Genomic DNA, 14,683 nt, shown 5'->3' with positions numbered 1-14,683 from the left:
CTCACACAAAATGGAGGTGTGTCCCACAGCCTGACACAAAAGCAGAGAATGTCTCACAGCCTGACACAAAATGGTGGAGTATTCCACAGCCTCACACAAAATGGCGGTCTGACCCCACAGCCTGACACAAAATGGCGGAGTGAGAGCACAGACTTAGACAAATGGCAGAGTGTCCCACAGCTCCACACAAAATGGTGGGCTGACCCCACAGCCCCACACAAAATGGCGGAGTGTCCCCATAGCCTGACACAAAATGGCAGTCTGCCTGCACAGCCTGACATAAATAGGCAGACTGACCCCACAGCCCCACACAAAATGGCGGAGTGTCCCCATAGCTTGACACAAAATGGCAGTCTGCCTGCACAGCCTGACACAAATAGGCAGACTGACCCCACAGCCCCACACAAAATGGCACTCTGACACCACAGCCAGGTTCATACCAGCAGAGCGTTTCCCTCACGAGCCCTTACCCACCACGGCAGACCGACAGCCACACCTTCCCCTGCCCTTACCCAAGATGTCGGCCTGTCCCCCTCACCCCACATGGCGCCGTGCGTCCCCTCAGGGCTCATCAAAGTGCAGCAGCGCCCGGGAGCCCCAGGGGAGTGGAGCAGAGCCCGGGCCGTGCCCCGAGCGCTCCCCTGCCATGGACTCCAGGCCGCTCAGGGCTGCAGCAGGGAGAGCAGGAATTGCCCCAGCTGAGCCTCTGGGCCGCACACAGGCTGGCTCAGAGCAGGAGAATTCACCAGAGACCAAGACAGGAAACTCCCATGGGACAGGGAACACAACCAAGAGTCACATCCCAGAGAGAGCAACCACCAAAGCCTGTGGAAATAATGTTGATTTTCCAGGGTGTTTTATCAGCACCGCGGGCTCTGGTTTGAAGTGGGAGCTCATTTGACTAATGGCTCTGGGTTTCTGTGGAAGCTGGTTGCTCTGGAAAGCTTCAGGTGAACAGCAGAGCCCCTGCTTTTGTATCTGGCTACAAGCATTTGTGCTCTCTTCCATCCCTGCTGGCCTAAATGTGCACAACTCCTTTCTAAGGGCTGAATTCACAGTCTGCACATCCATGCTGCTACTTTAGAACAGCTTTTATCTGCAAACAGCTGTACTCTGAAGGGAGTCTGCATGCAAAATACCTGGGAAGTGCAGGGATTCAGTTCCTCTATCAGTATTTGAAGTCACTGCTCAAGTTTTACTAACCCTTTTTCTCTGAGCAAACTCTTTCCATCTTTACCCTTTATTTTCATGACTGATTAGAATTTCTAACTTAACTTCTAACACCACAGTGTGTTGCTACTCATCTTTCACCTCCTCACCTTTGGCTGTCCATTCATTATTTAAGTTCCCACTTTCTTAGTGATTTTTATCTGTGTTCTGCAGGAGACTAGACCAGTTCTGTTCATCTCTCACAGAACTGCAGATCAGCAGCTGCTGCACTGCTGCAACACATCAGTAAAATAAATTCTCATTATTTCTCAGCTTTTGGAAAATATCCACGTCACAAGAACGCCTCAGTGTCTGGACATAAAAACCATAATCTCCACAAACACAGAATTTAGCTGCAGTATTGTTCCAGGTCTGCCCTCCCATTTTTTTGCATTAATCAGCAGCACAACGCCATGTGCCTGCTGCAGCCACAGCACAAGGGTTCTGTCTTCCAGCCTGTCCAGGGGGAAGATCCAGCCTGCCCTGGGCAGTGCCCAGCAGGAGAGCAGAAGTGTCCCAGTCCCTGCAGGGGTAACAGCATTTAAAAATCACCCACTGCAACCCACCCTCACCAGGCTTGGGGGAATTCTGCACAGTGCCCGGAACAGGGAACTGAGCAATGGAAACCACGCTTGGGTACACACATTCTCTGACATGACAATGTGACAGCACACACCATTTTGAAAACAGAGGCAGGACTGATTTTCACTCCTACATTACGTCAGAAATCCCTCCCTTTCAGACTCTCCATCTTTCCTTCACATGCTGCATCTAGCTCAGTCATGGTAAAAAGAGCAGAAGTGTGTTTCTAGAATGCACAACATTTAAACTTACATCCTTCTAGAAATGTTAGAGCTCAGCTACAGGCCTGCTGGCACCAACTACCAACCTGCCATGTCTCAGAGAATTCTCACACCTAAACACGGCACTGCAAAAATGGCATTGCCTCTTCCAATCATCAGTTGTTTAAATGAAGCAGATCAACTCTAAAAATATCCTATTATTCTACATGTAGCCACAATATTATACAGTATTTCTGGGCAGGTGGAATTAAATCCATAACAAAGCACAAAATCATCTAAGATACTGCTGCAGCAGTGAGGAGGACATGCACTTCATTGAGCTTGAAGTAATGATCTCCAGAGGCTCAGGAACAGTTGTTCGGTGCTGTGACAGTCACACTACCCCAGTGACAATTTCCTGCCTTGATTCCCACTCCAGGGGTACTGAGGGAGTGATTGCAAAGCCTTTGGTGTCAATTTGCTGGGATACAATTAGCAAAGAAAGCAGGTGAGTTCCCTTCCTTCATCCACACTGCAGCAATGAAGTCTAAAGAACAGAAACTCATCTAAAGCATGACTTAGCTGAATGATTACAGAAAATAAAAATACTCAGCCCAACACCCTGAAACACAACAGCACACAGAAACAGGTGGAGATCCAGCACAATCACACTCATCTGTAGAACTCTTGTACAACCAAGCACAACAAACTGGATCCCTCTTGAAGGAAAAGGTGCAATTTTGAAGTAAAAGCTGCTCTTTAAGAATGGCACAGAGAACATAAAAATGCAGTGAACATTTAGATTTGAATGCAAACTCTCCCAGCCATCTTTTCCTTTTCCTTAAGAGAACCATTTCAGATCCAGCTTTAGCTATCTTCATGTCTTTTGAGGGCACTTTCAAGCAAAATAACAGAATTAAATTTTTTACAAAGTACTTTACAAGTGAAAGGAGGAAAATACTGGTCCATGAATACTTGATCTCTCCACATTTCCAGGAAACACTGAATTAAGTCTCAAAAAGCTAATGAAATCTTGCTGGAGGGATGTTGCCCTTTATGAGGGTCACGTGAGTGCCCCATTCCTTTCTGGTATTTATGAAGGTCATTTGAACAGAATTAATTTTCTTTTTCTTTTTTTTTTTTTTCCAAAAATTAAGAGTACACAAGCACCACATTGTTTGTTTTCATATTTCCTGTAATTCTGGCTAGATGCCAAGGTGTAAATCTCAAACAGAAATGGCAAACTGTTTGTGTGGGCAGAGGCTGGGCCCAGCTTCAGTGTCCAGACCCCCATGGCAGCTGAAGCTGTCTCAGATTTAGGAATTCAGTGTGTCAGAAGGGAGCCCCTGAAGGGCTGAAATGTGGGAGACACATTTAATGATTCAAAGGTTTGCTCCTGTTAATGTAGCGTGCATGAAAGTTTGGTTCATTCTGGTCTTTTAAAGAAAAAGGCTTTTTACATGATTTTGATAGTGAAATTGGATTCTGTTCACACAGGAACCTAAAAGCTCTACTTCTATTTATGTATCTTAGCATAATCACACCATTTCAAATGTCAGGTGCTGTAAATGTGAATTCTCAAATCACACATGCAGACACACAGTGGAGTTCTCCAAGTGCAGCTCAGGGCAGGCATGGCCCACACTCATTAATGCTTTTCTCCCTTAAACAAGATTCCAGCACAATTCTGTTGTTGAGATTTTGTATACATTAAATTCAGAAAAGCAAGAGTCTTTGTTGACAAGAACTGAGCTACAGAAATAACTGCTGGTAACTTTCAGGGCTGGAGCTCTGAATCTCATTTAAAGTATTCGTGAACCACATAAACATTTTATTAAATATTAATATTCATAAGAGTGGGGCTAAACATCAAATTCTTCCTACTGACTACTGCCTTCATCTAGAAGATTAATTAAATTAGGTTCCATAAGGGCAGTGATTTTGGTTCAGGAGCCATTTGTCAAGGAGTGCTCTCGTTATCCCAATGTTATCTTGGGGCACTAAATTCAGCAGCGTCACTGCAGGCGACTGTGCTCACATTCCATTAATGCATTGGAGAGCCTGATGCTTCTTAACGAGCCTCAGACACAGGGAAATGATTAATCAAGAGTTTTGTTTCATATTAAAATATGCTGATTTCTCCTGAAAAAAAGAAGATGGCAAACTCTGTGAACCAGAAAAAAATTATAGATTCCCTGCAGTGTGTTCCACAATGAGAAAAAGGCTGGTAAGTAATGTTTCATAGAAAAATACCAATTTTTTTAATGACATACTACATCATGACTTCAGCAAGTTCCTGGGCAGGACTCAAATGCCCTCAGGCTCTTGGAGGAATTGAGCCCAAGTTTCCTATTTCTTAAACAAGCTGGCCTTAAAGACAACAGTGGACTGGGGGCATTGCAGGGACACTGCCATCCTGTGTGAGTTTGTTAAGCAAGAACTCAGCTTATCTGATTTAAAGGAGTGCTTTTAACCATGCAGCAAATATTTTGTAACTTTTTTTTTCTTAATTTGTGCATTTACTTCATTTTCATCCAAAGCATGTTTAAAACACTTGCTCAAATTATTCTTTTCCATAAAGTTTTGCTTCAGTTGAAATGTGACTTTTTGCATTTTCCTCCTAGATGCTGATCCAGTCCTTGCTTCCCCCCTCTCCTCTACTTACTCCTTCATCCCTGCTCAGGACAGGGCAACTGTCAGGGTCCAGGAACCAAACTCCAGGGAAACTCGGTGCCCAAATTATCAGGGGATAAACTTCAGAAAAGCTTCATTTCATCCTTAGACAAATGGATGAACTTCTAATGCCTCCAAAACCAAATATTACCTGGGAAAATAATTCCTTGTCCTCTTTTGCTGAACGTGCAGCGGTGAAATCTTACTGTAAAGTAAGGAAATTACCTACACCCAGCTAGGCTGACACAGGTAAATGCCTCCCAAATGTTGTTTTTCTGTCACCTTGGATTCCTGCAGCTCCACTTTTATTCCTCCTCCCTGCAAAGACCAAACAAGTTGATGTGCCTGGGCCTCAGCACAGACTCACGTAGCATTTCATCCCTGTGCTGGTACACAAGGAAACACAATCCATAACAGGCTCCATCCCAAGATTAAACACTTGGCCAAGTCTTCAAGCAGCCCAGACACACAAGTCTGACCCAGTAACTGCCCCAGCTCATGGTCCTGTTCCAGGGCATTCCCAAGGAACGTGGAATGGTTTCTCCTCCCACCACAACTCCATCTCAGCAAGAATCTAGGCCAGCAGGCAAAGGGCTGGATATGGAATGGCTCTTTTTTCAATACAAAAAACATCCCCCAGTTAGGTCCAGCTATGACTGCTCTCAATGGTTACTCTTCTAAAATTTTCCTAATGCTAATTCCATCTGGAATTTTTATGGTGTACAATGAGATAAAAAACCCAAATGAAAAATAGTGCTAAAACATAGATATAGATGTATCAGCAATTATTTCTATTTAAATAGCAGCTTCCACTGTTTATCATTCTCCCAGGCAGAACTGATTTTTCAGCACTGTGTACAAATCAACCTTTCTTAATGCCTTTCTTAATCATGCTGGTATCAAAGATTACAAATATGAAACTACTTTCTTTGAGGCATTACATTTTCATTTTGGTTAGTGGGGAAAGAGATGGAGAGCTAAAGCTGAAATCCTGCATAATTCTTGGAAACATCAGCACTTGTATTCATTTCTCTGACATTGTGATGTACTATTTGTAGTTGAAATAAATTATTTTTTTAACTTATTATCCCTCTGCTTGCAGAACAGCCTATTGAAAATATACATTGGTTGTATTTTGTTTCCTAATGTATCCTAACATATGCCTACCTAATTAAAATAAAGCTTTATGTATCTAACCATGAGGATATTGGGAACATTTATAAACTCTCAAAATCTGCCTATACGGAGAAAAGATATTCCACTCTTGTTTAATATTCTTCCATTCCCCTGGTGTGACCTCAATGCTCAAACTTTGGGTGAACCAAATTCTAGGCTTAAGTGTCCCTCCAAAGTCAAATTGACACAGTAAATTAATTGATATAAATAGATCATATTTTTCCTGTGAGAATTTCTGTCAGACTAATGTTGTGTTCTATTATGGATAATTAAAGTGGTTCTAAATATCACATATATTAAGGGAAAAGTTAATTTACTGTGAATTTTTAACTAAGGGTCGCTCTCAATATTACTTATATAAACATGCTAATGGCCTGAAAACTAATTTCTGGTAAAAAAAAATATTAGGAAAACATATCTTCATCTTATTAGAATTCAAAGTCCAATTAAAAAACTACAAACCCAAGACAATAAGCCAAGATCCAAGATTCCTTGTGGAACTGTCAAATTTGACAGCTGGAATGTTTTGATGTGGGCTTATTTATAACATTGCTGTTTCTTTTTCTTATGATTGCCGTTTCAGAGTTTCTAATCTTTCTCAGCTTCAACACAATCTAGGTGCTGACTGTGCAGAACCAGCCTTGGCAGACTGCACAATGGCATTTAGCAGTAACTGACCAATTTGAACATCCTTACTCCCCAAAAAGCTGTAACATTTCTGGTGGCTTCTCTCCCCAGTTGTTTTCTGGTCAGTAGCCATGGCCAGCCCCTGCAGGCAGTGGGAAGGCAGTGCCTGAGCTCTCTGCACTCTGGGAGCAGCTCAGAAGAGCCCAGCAGGGCTCCAGCAGCCTCAGGAGAATCTGGAGCTCTCAGTCCCTGCTGCTGCTCAGTGCCAGAGCTCTGCCTGGCACCTGCTGGGACAGCCCTGCCACATCCCCTGCACTGGCACTGCCCATGGAACAGGAACAAGCTCTGTTTTGCCCACCTCAACACCCAGCAAGGAGACTTTGGGCATCTGGATGGCTCCTGACTGCTTCTACCTGCAATCCCATGAGGCCTGAAAAACTTCCATTCAAATTTATTTTATGCTAAAAACCAAATCCTTTTCATCTACTGCTTGGCCCTATTCTCATCAGTGTGGCATTTATTTGTATTCTAGAGGAATAATTATCAAGCAAAGGTTAAAGGTCAATTAGCAAAGCCAATTGAAAACAAAGCATGAGGTAAAAAATGACTGAGTGTCCCATTTTCCTCTCTCACTGCTGAGGGAAGCAGCTGCACCCTCTGCCCTGGCTGTGGAGCACTGGTGTTCCTCTGCACACTGCAAGGTCCTGCTTCACTTTTGTAGAGGAAAATTAGAACTCAGAACTAAAGCTTCTTAATTGTCTGGAAAACATCTAATTTTATCAATATAATTCAGTCATGATTTTAAATATAACCAATAGAAGGCAGTGATTTCATGCAATCACACCCTGAAAACATGAACAATTGGATTTATGGAGTGCATTATGGCTCTGTTCTGGACACATGCACAGAAGGACACAGGACACCCAACTCCTAAATAAGGAATTAAATATAGCACTTGCAAATCAGTTCAGTGCTGCTGCCAGTGGTAGGCAGGGCAGGATTATCCCAACGGGAGGGATGGGACAGAACTGGGATGTGGGAGTCAGACAGAATTTTTATTAACTGAAATTAAGAAGTGGTACCATTGTCCTTAACAGTACCAATTATGAATGAAGAAGATTCAATAATTATTAAGTTAATTCAGTGCAGAAAATTGCAAATTCTAGAGGAGAACTAAACCCTGGGAGAAGCACCTGAAGTCTCCCTTATCTCACAGACATTCTCTTTTTGAGCAATGAGAGGCTCCAGGATGATTTCCAGGAGTTTAACAGCTCTCCAGAGAAAGTCATGTGGGTATGACAGATCTGCCATGGCTCCTCTGTTCATCCATCTTAGTGAAAAGGGAGACAGGTTCCTCAAGTGATGGATGCCAAATTAGGCTGTTCTGCATTTTTCTCAATCTTCTAACATGGGATTTGATGCTGAGGTTGAGGCATTTTTAAGACCAGATGGAATCACTCAATTTACACCTGCCACAAACCTGGACACCTGAACTGTTTTTCCTAACAAGCAAATATTTGTGAGCCAGGGCAATCCCACCCTTCTTCTGAAGTTAATGAAAATAAAATGGCAGAAAAAACACTTAAAGAAGGTGGTGCTCAACTGCTTTCTATTGGCCTGGGAAAGTGTAAACCAGAATTATCTCTGCTGTCCAAGCTCAGAAACAGTGAATCAACTCCATTCCTGGCTGCCCCTCTGGGCTTGTTTAACAGCACAGGGGTAATCACAGAAATGGACTGGCTGCCTGCAGTAAGAGGCTTTAGAGTTCTCTTACAAACACACAGATATTGTCACAGCCTCTTCCAAGAGAGAATTCCATGTTCCTTCATAATACACGTGCATGTATTTCTCCAATCATGACTAAAATCATATGTTGTATTTTCCAGAGTCCATGTGGTAATACATGTTAGGGAGTTTTTGCATAGCTGAAATGAATAAAAGATGTGAAGGCAAATTCATGTCACATCTCACCAAAACAATGAAAAACAAAACTATAAAGCAAGCAGCAGGAGCTCTCCTGTAAATGGGGATTGATAAATCACATTAAAAACAAGTGTAAATTGCTGAGATAACATTTTGAACATTTCCTCAAGATCTCAGCAGACAAAACCAGAACTGAAAAAAGAAATGAATGTTCCTGTCACCTTCCCCATTATCCTTAGGTCTCTTTAACCCTTCCCTAATTGCTGGTTTCTGATCCCATCCCCTGCAGTGGCAGCGCAGCAGAGAGGCTGATGCCTGTGCTGACCAGTGATAAATGTGAAGGATTGGAGTGAATCTCACAGGGGGACAGGTCACACAAAATGACACAGTGCCAAATGCACTGAACACTTCTATCCAGATCAAGGAAAAAGAGAGAGAAGCCCACAGCTGTACCCTCAGCAGTATCATTGGCCTTTCCATCTTGATGCTACAAGTGCCCTAGGAATTTTTTAGGATGAGCAAAGATGGTGAAAATTAAAAAGATTTTATGCACATGCTGCTTTGTAGAAAAAAAAAAGAATTAATTTTAATTAATTCTTCAGAAGGAAATATTCATTTAAATCCAGATTTTGGTTTAAATAAATTATTTCTTTTGCAAAAAAACCCTGAAAAAGTACTCATTCTATTTGGACCTTCCAAATGTATTGGCTTTCAGAAGGACAGAAGCTTAAAATTTAAAACCTCAAATCTTATAAAATTTCCTGAGTAAATAATAACATCAAGTAAATACAAAGAGCTGGATGTTATATGGCTCTGTGCAAGCAAAAACTGAACATTTAGGAAATGCTTAGATACAGGCAAAAGAGCAAAATTTGGAGTTCTAATTCTGGCAGTTCAATCAAATACTTAAATTTTTGGTTTGTTTTCATTTTGCTTTATAAGACTGATGGAATTTCAGGGCATCTGCAGGATTTATTAAATAATTAAATGCAATACATACATTTATATGCTTTCTAAACCAGTGGCTTCATTTCCGAGTTGTTTCTGGTTCCTCAGTGAGATCCTGTGCTTTCTGTTCTGACTTCCTCTTTCTGTTGCACATTCATGAATTCATGGATCAGTACAACATGCTGCAGTTTCAATGAGCTGGGAAGAGCTGAAGTCTGCCTCAGACAGCAGAGCTTATGGAAACCTGGGCAAACAAACTGGAGCTCAACTGTGCAGGAGAAATGTTTCACATAGAAACTGCCACTAACTAGCAGGAACTTTGTTTTGGCAGAAAGAGGAGAAAAAGACAGTCTAGGTGTAAGATGAAGATGCAGGGTTTGATTTTTTTTCCTTATTTGTATTCAAACTGAAAGCAATTCTGCTGCTGGTGCACACATTACTGCAGAAGGGTAGGAGTGGAGGGTCTGGGTTCTGCCTTCCCTTCAGCCTGGGTTAGAGGACAGGCATGAGCCACCCTGCTGACCCATGGGGATTGTGAGATTGTACAGATTCCTGTCATGTGTAATCAGGATTACACTCACACCCCAACACTTCTAGAGCATTTCTGCTGCCGGGCCAGTGGGTAATGGTTATGCTGTGGAAATATGCTGTGGAAACTGGGGACAATTAAAACACAGTTGCTATCAGTCTAAGATGTGACTCCTCAGACAATACCATACCTCTCTTATCAGTATTTCCCACTCCAGTTTGGTGAGGATATTTCCATTTCAGCATTTCCATACCTTGAAGCACTTCAGTAATGCTACTGAAGCCAATGACAGTCCTGTATTTAAAATGAAGCATGTGCTGAAGTGCCTTGGTCATGGGTCTGAGAGACACACAGAAACATCATAAGTACATTAAAAGAATTTACCATCTTTAACTTTTTCCAGCAGACATGTCCCCTTCCCAAGAGATTAAACATGCCTCGAGCTGGATTTTTCCTCAGTGACATAAAACTGCAATTATCCTTATTTCTCCCTACACTTGTCTTTATGGCAGCCAGAACAGTTATTTGCATGGAAAGGTGACTCTTGCCCTGATTCTACATTTGAAGGACACTAAAACCACTACAGCATGGTATTTTGTGGCAGACAGCAGGACTGTGCACATGCAAGATGAGTTTTATCTCCAGACACAGTGGCCTAGCTCAGATTAAATTACCATGTCTGTCAAACCCCATGGCCACGGGCACTGGCTGCTGTTACTGTGCATTCCTGCAGATCCAGAGATGTTCCCTCTGCTCCAGAGCCCTTGCAGATATTCCTGCCTGAAAAAGGTCCCCAGGGCAAAGGAGCCATCCCCATCAGAGCCAGGACACATTTCCCCCAGGCCACAGCAGCTCCCTTCACTTTCCTGGGGAACCCTGGGCTTTAACTCCTCTTGGAGTAAGGACACAACAGCAGATGGCCTGATGGGTTTTTGTTGTTCCTTTTGTGTGGGGGCACCCCGGGGTGTCCCCAGAGGGCCCCCTAGGCTGTGAGTTCGCTGGCAGCCGCAGGCAGGCAAGGAGACTCCACACGGCTTCTGAGGGTGTTGATTAGAAGAGGGTTTATTTAGGGCCCCATCCCTGGGAGCATGGTGGGGAAGAGGAAAGGGGGAGGGAGGGGGAGAGGGAAAGGGCCTAGGGGAGGGAGAAGAGGGGAGAAAAAGGGGCTAAGAGAAGAGAAAGGCTAAGAGAGCGACTGATTTTGCTAGCACAGCTTAAGAGGGGAATTCAAAGTGGGCGCCGAATCAGACTTGTGCCAATGGGATTACAGATACATGATGGTTCAGGGCAGGACCACAGGCTTAGAATATACCATACATTTTGGAGGTGTGAGACAGAGCATACCATTGAAATAAAATGCAATACGACAGGTTTTAAGGGAGCTGTAGTGGCTGCACTCACATTTGCGAAATGGGAAAACTGGTATGGCGTAGGGAAGGCAATGCATGACTTGCTCTGGGGTGTTTGATTTGTTTTCCTAATTCCAGTGTATTGATCACAGCAGGAATCCCTCATATCAAACAAGGACTCCAGCACCACCCTGCAGGTCTGGCTTTGTGGCTTCCTAAACCTCACAAGCCCAGGGACTTCTGGCAGTCCAGCTGCACCAAGACCCAGCATTTCAAAGTCTCAGACTTAGCCTGGGGTGGGTTAAAGCTGCCTGAATTCCAGGCTTGCTCTCCAGCAAGGAGGTTGGAATTGCTGGGAGAATCTGAACCTTTGGGAACACAAGGATGTCATGTTTTGATCCTGTACTCCAAGGCAGTAACGACAGTTTCAGTTCCATTGTGGCTGTTCCGATTGGAGCACATAATCAATTGCTTTGGCAAAAAAATTATTTCTTAAAAATAATTAAAATAATTATGGTTTTGAGGAAACAGGGAAAAGCGGTGCCTTGTAGCCTGGCCAGATTCAACACAAATGTTGGTTTTGTGGGAAATGTACTTAAAGCTAAGATTTTTCAGCTCTGGAGTCTTGGGAAATGAGTAGCTTATATGCTAGATACCCCAAAGATTCTCCACCTGATCCTTACAAAAAGCTCTTTCATCTTAACAAAATGGAGTGCCTAATCTTTTAGGTTATCCAGAGTCAGTTCTAACCCCAGAGAATAATGAAGAACAAACAAGCCCAAACAACAACCACACAAAAATTACTCAAACATTCACTTGCATGAAATTACAAGGCTTACAGTAATTTGGAAGGATCTTGCTTAACACCTGCAGCATCTCAGAGTGTGTAAAAGTGGTGAGTTACCTTTCCAACCATCTGGCAGCCCTTAGAGCCACATCCTCCTTGCTGTCTCTGTCAGGAGCACGAGGGCTGCCAGGAGCAGCTGCTTTGGGCAGCCTGGCTCTCCTCAGCCCAAGGGGAGAGGAGCCAGCAGAGCCCAGCACCACACAGACACTAGAGAGGAATAACAGGAACAGGCAATTACATTCTTTTCTCCCCTGCTCCTGTCCAAGCTGCCTCATTTCTAACATCTTTATGGAGTTTGACCCCCACAACCCTCCCCTCACTGAACAAGAGTCACCTTTTCTGTCTCACACTGCAAATGGTAACTGCAGCCTTGTTCTCTTCACTCCTCTTGTTTTCTTTCTTGAGCATCACACCAAGAGGAAGCCCAGCACAGAAGATGGTGGTGTTGAGAATGAAGTGTCTACACCAAGAAATTCTCCTGTTCTTTTCAGGAAAAGAATTTTTTTTGCCAAATACCTTGGCAACATTTCTTCCTTTGTTTCTCTATTCTGCCACATCAGTTCATCAAGCACAAGTGGTGGAGCTCACCATAGCATGGAGCTGGGGACGCACAGCCTCACTATTTTCTAATCAGGTGAAAAGGTTGACAGCCCCTTTCAAAACCTAATTAGCACAGCTATTTATTGCCAGGCAAATTTGCACTGGCACAACTGAATGTTTTATGGGGCTCTGGCTGCAGGCCACCCCAAGGTTTTCCATCACTGCAGGCATTTCACACACATTATTCCTTAATAAGCTTGTGCTGTTCTCTAGAATGAGCGCTTAGCCAGGATGCTCTACTCGATTTATTCTCCAGCTGCCACTTCAGCAGAGGAGAATGAAGTTTTTCCTCTTCCTGCTCCTTCATTTCTCCTCCAAAAATATCATGGGACCTGTCTGCCTCACTTGGGAACAACAGAGCTGCCCAAGGCAGTGCTGTCACCTCTCTGTCACCTGCCTGTGTCCTGATCCTGCCAGCCCAGAGGGAAGTGTTACTTCCCTGACAGCTCTCTGCCCACTGCCAACTTCAGTGGCTGCAGGAATTTCCATCTTCAATTCCCTCCTCATCAGTCCTTGCAGATGTTGAGGAGATTCATCAGAGCCCTGTGCCAGAAGCCAAACTTTCTGGAACATTTTCCAGTTGGCCCCAAGAGCAAGATATGGGAGCCCTTCTTTAAAGCTCCTGAGAATCAAGAAAACCCAAACCAAGCTTAATTAAACTGTTAAGCTTCTATTCACATCACTGCCTGCAGCTGCAGGATAACACTCTGGGGTTGCTTATTATTTCCCTCGTCTATATTTTTCTCTTCATAAACACAGTGCCATGGGGCTGTTCCTTGTTTTATTTGGAGATGCACTGATGTGAAGGCAAGGGCTCAGTCTGATCAGAAATTGCTCCTAGTTTTCCAGAGCTCAGTGGCACACACTCCATTGCCTGTCTCCTTCCCCTGGCTGATGACTGCCCTATGATAAGTAGAGGAGTGGCTGTGGTTATGTCACTGCATTTTGTTGTTGTTATTTATATTTGTCTATCTCTTGTCATCCTTATGCAGTTGATGATAAAAGAGGACACCAAAAGCCCCCGAGACCCTGAAAACTCAGGAACAAACAGACACACACTCTAGTGCCTGGTGTCTGACAAGTAAGAAACTCTTGGTAAGGTGGGGCCTTTTTTAAGATAATATTTCAAGCAATTAAATGAATTCAAATTAATTTCTTGTGAGTTCCAAAAAAAAAGTTCTGGGCATGCCAACTGTGAAAAATGTGTATTTTATGATTGGCTTTTCACAAGTAAAATGAATATTGTATCTGTTATGTTAGAAAGTTATGCTGTATTAATTTTCTTATGTAATGTATTAAATATAGTTTTCGGTTATAACATAATGTTAAAATAGAAACTGTGCTATGCAAGATATTTGTTTAAGAAAGGACTGGCACCAGATAAAAGCCACAGGACACCTAAATCTTTCAGAGAAAGGGAATTTGTTGCTCCCTTATCAGCAGAAAATTAACTTCTTCCCACCTCGCTCAGACAGGAAGACGGCATGAGGATTAAGAGGAAGAAGTTGACAGTGACCAGGCAGAATCCTGTGTTTGAATAGAATTTATGCATCATGGATGAGGTGTATGAATATGCAACAGGCGATTGTTCTTAAGGGTTAATCCTCTGTTAACGGGGGTCCTTTTTCGGGCTTGTGCTGCCCAGAAAAAGGTACCCGGACGTCCGTATCTCTTTGTTTTTATTGTCTCATATTGTCCTAACCTCAAATGTTCAAATTTTATTACTCTAATTATATTACTATTTTTATAACCATTTTATTACTATTAAACTTTTAAAATTGCAAAAACAAGTGATTGGCATTTTTCACACCAACATAACAGCAAACTACAAGAGCTTCTATTACTCATGTTTAAGGAAGACATTTCCTCAAGAAAAAGGATTTGCTCCAGAACTGAGAGCATGAGTTGTAAATGCAGCTTTTCTCTTCCTGCTGGAGACACAGCAGGAGATCCCATGGGAAGCCACCTGCCCTCAAGCACCTGTCACTGAAGCACTGATATAAAGTATTTATAAAACTAC

The 14,683-nt window shown here is 43.0% G+C and overlaps 1 long non-coding RNA gene across 1 annotated transcript in view; it reads right to left on the bottom strand.

Moving 5' to 3' along the window:
- Nucleotides 1–338, bottom strand: part of LOC135298591 (uncharacterized) — a 93,766-nt gene extending 93,428 nt beyond the window's left edge. Inside the window, exon 1 of the long non-coding RNA XR_010360602.1 lies at nucleotides 6–338. This is a non-coding gene — a long non-coding RNA (uncharacterized LOC135298591). The remainder of the gene's footprint in view (nucleotides 1–5) is intronic.
- Nucleotides 339–14,683: the final 14,345 nt, after the last annotated feature.

This window comes from Passer domesticus, chromosome 4 (genome assembly GCF_036417665.1).
Source record: "Passer domesticus isolate bPasDom1 chromosome 4, bPasDom1.hap1, whole genome shotgun sequence".
Taxonomy (NCBI): Eukaryota; Metazoa; Chordata; class Aves; order Passeriformes; family Passeridae; genus Passer; species Passer domesticus.
The sequence above is the reverse complement of the archived record's forward strand: the minus strand, read 5'-3'. Positions and strand labels throughout refer to the sequence as shown.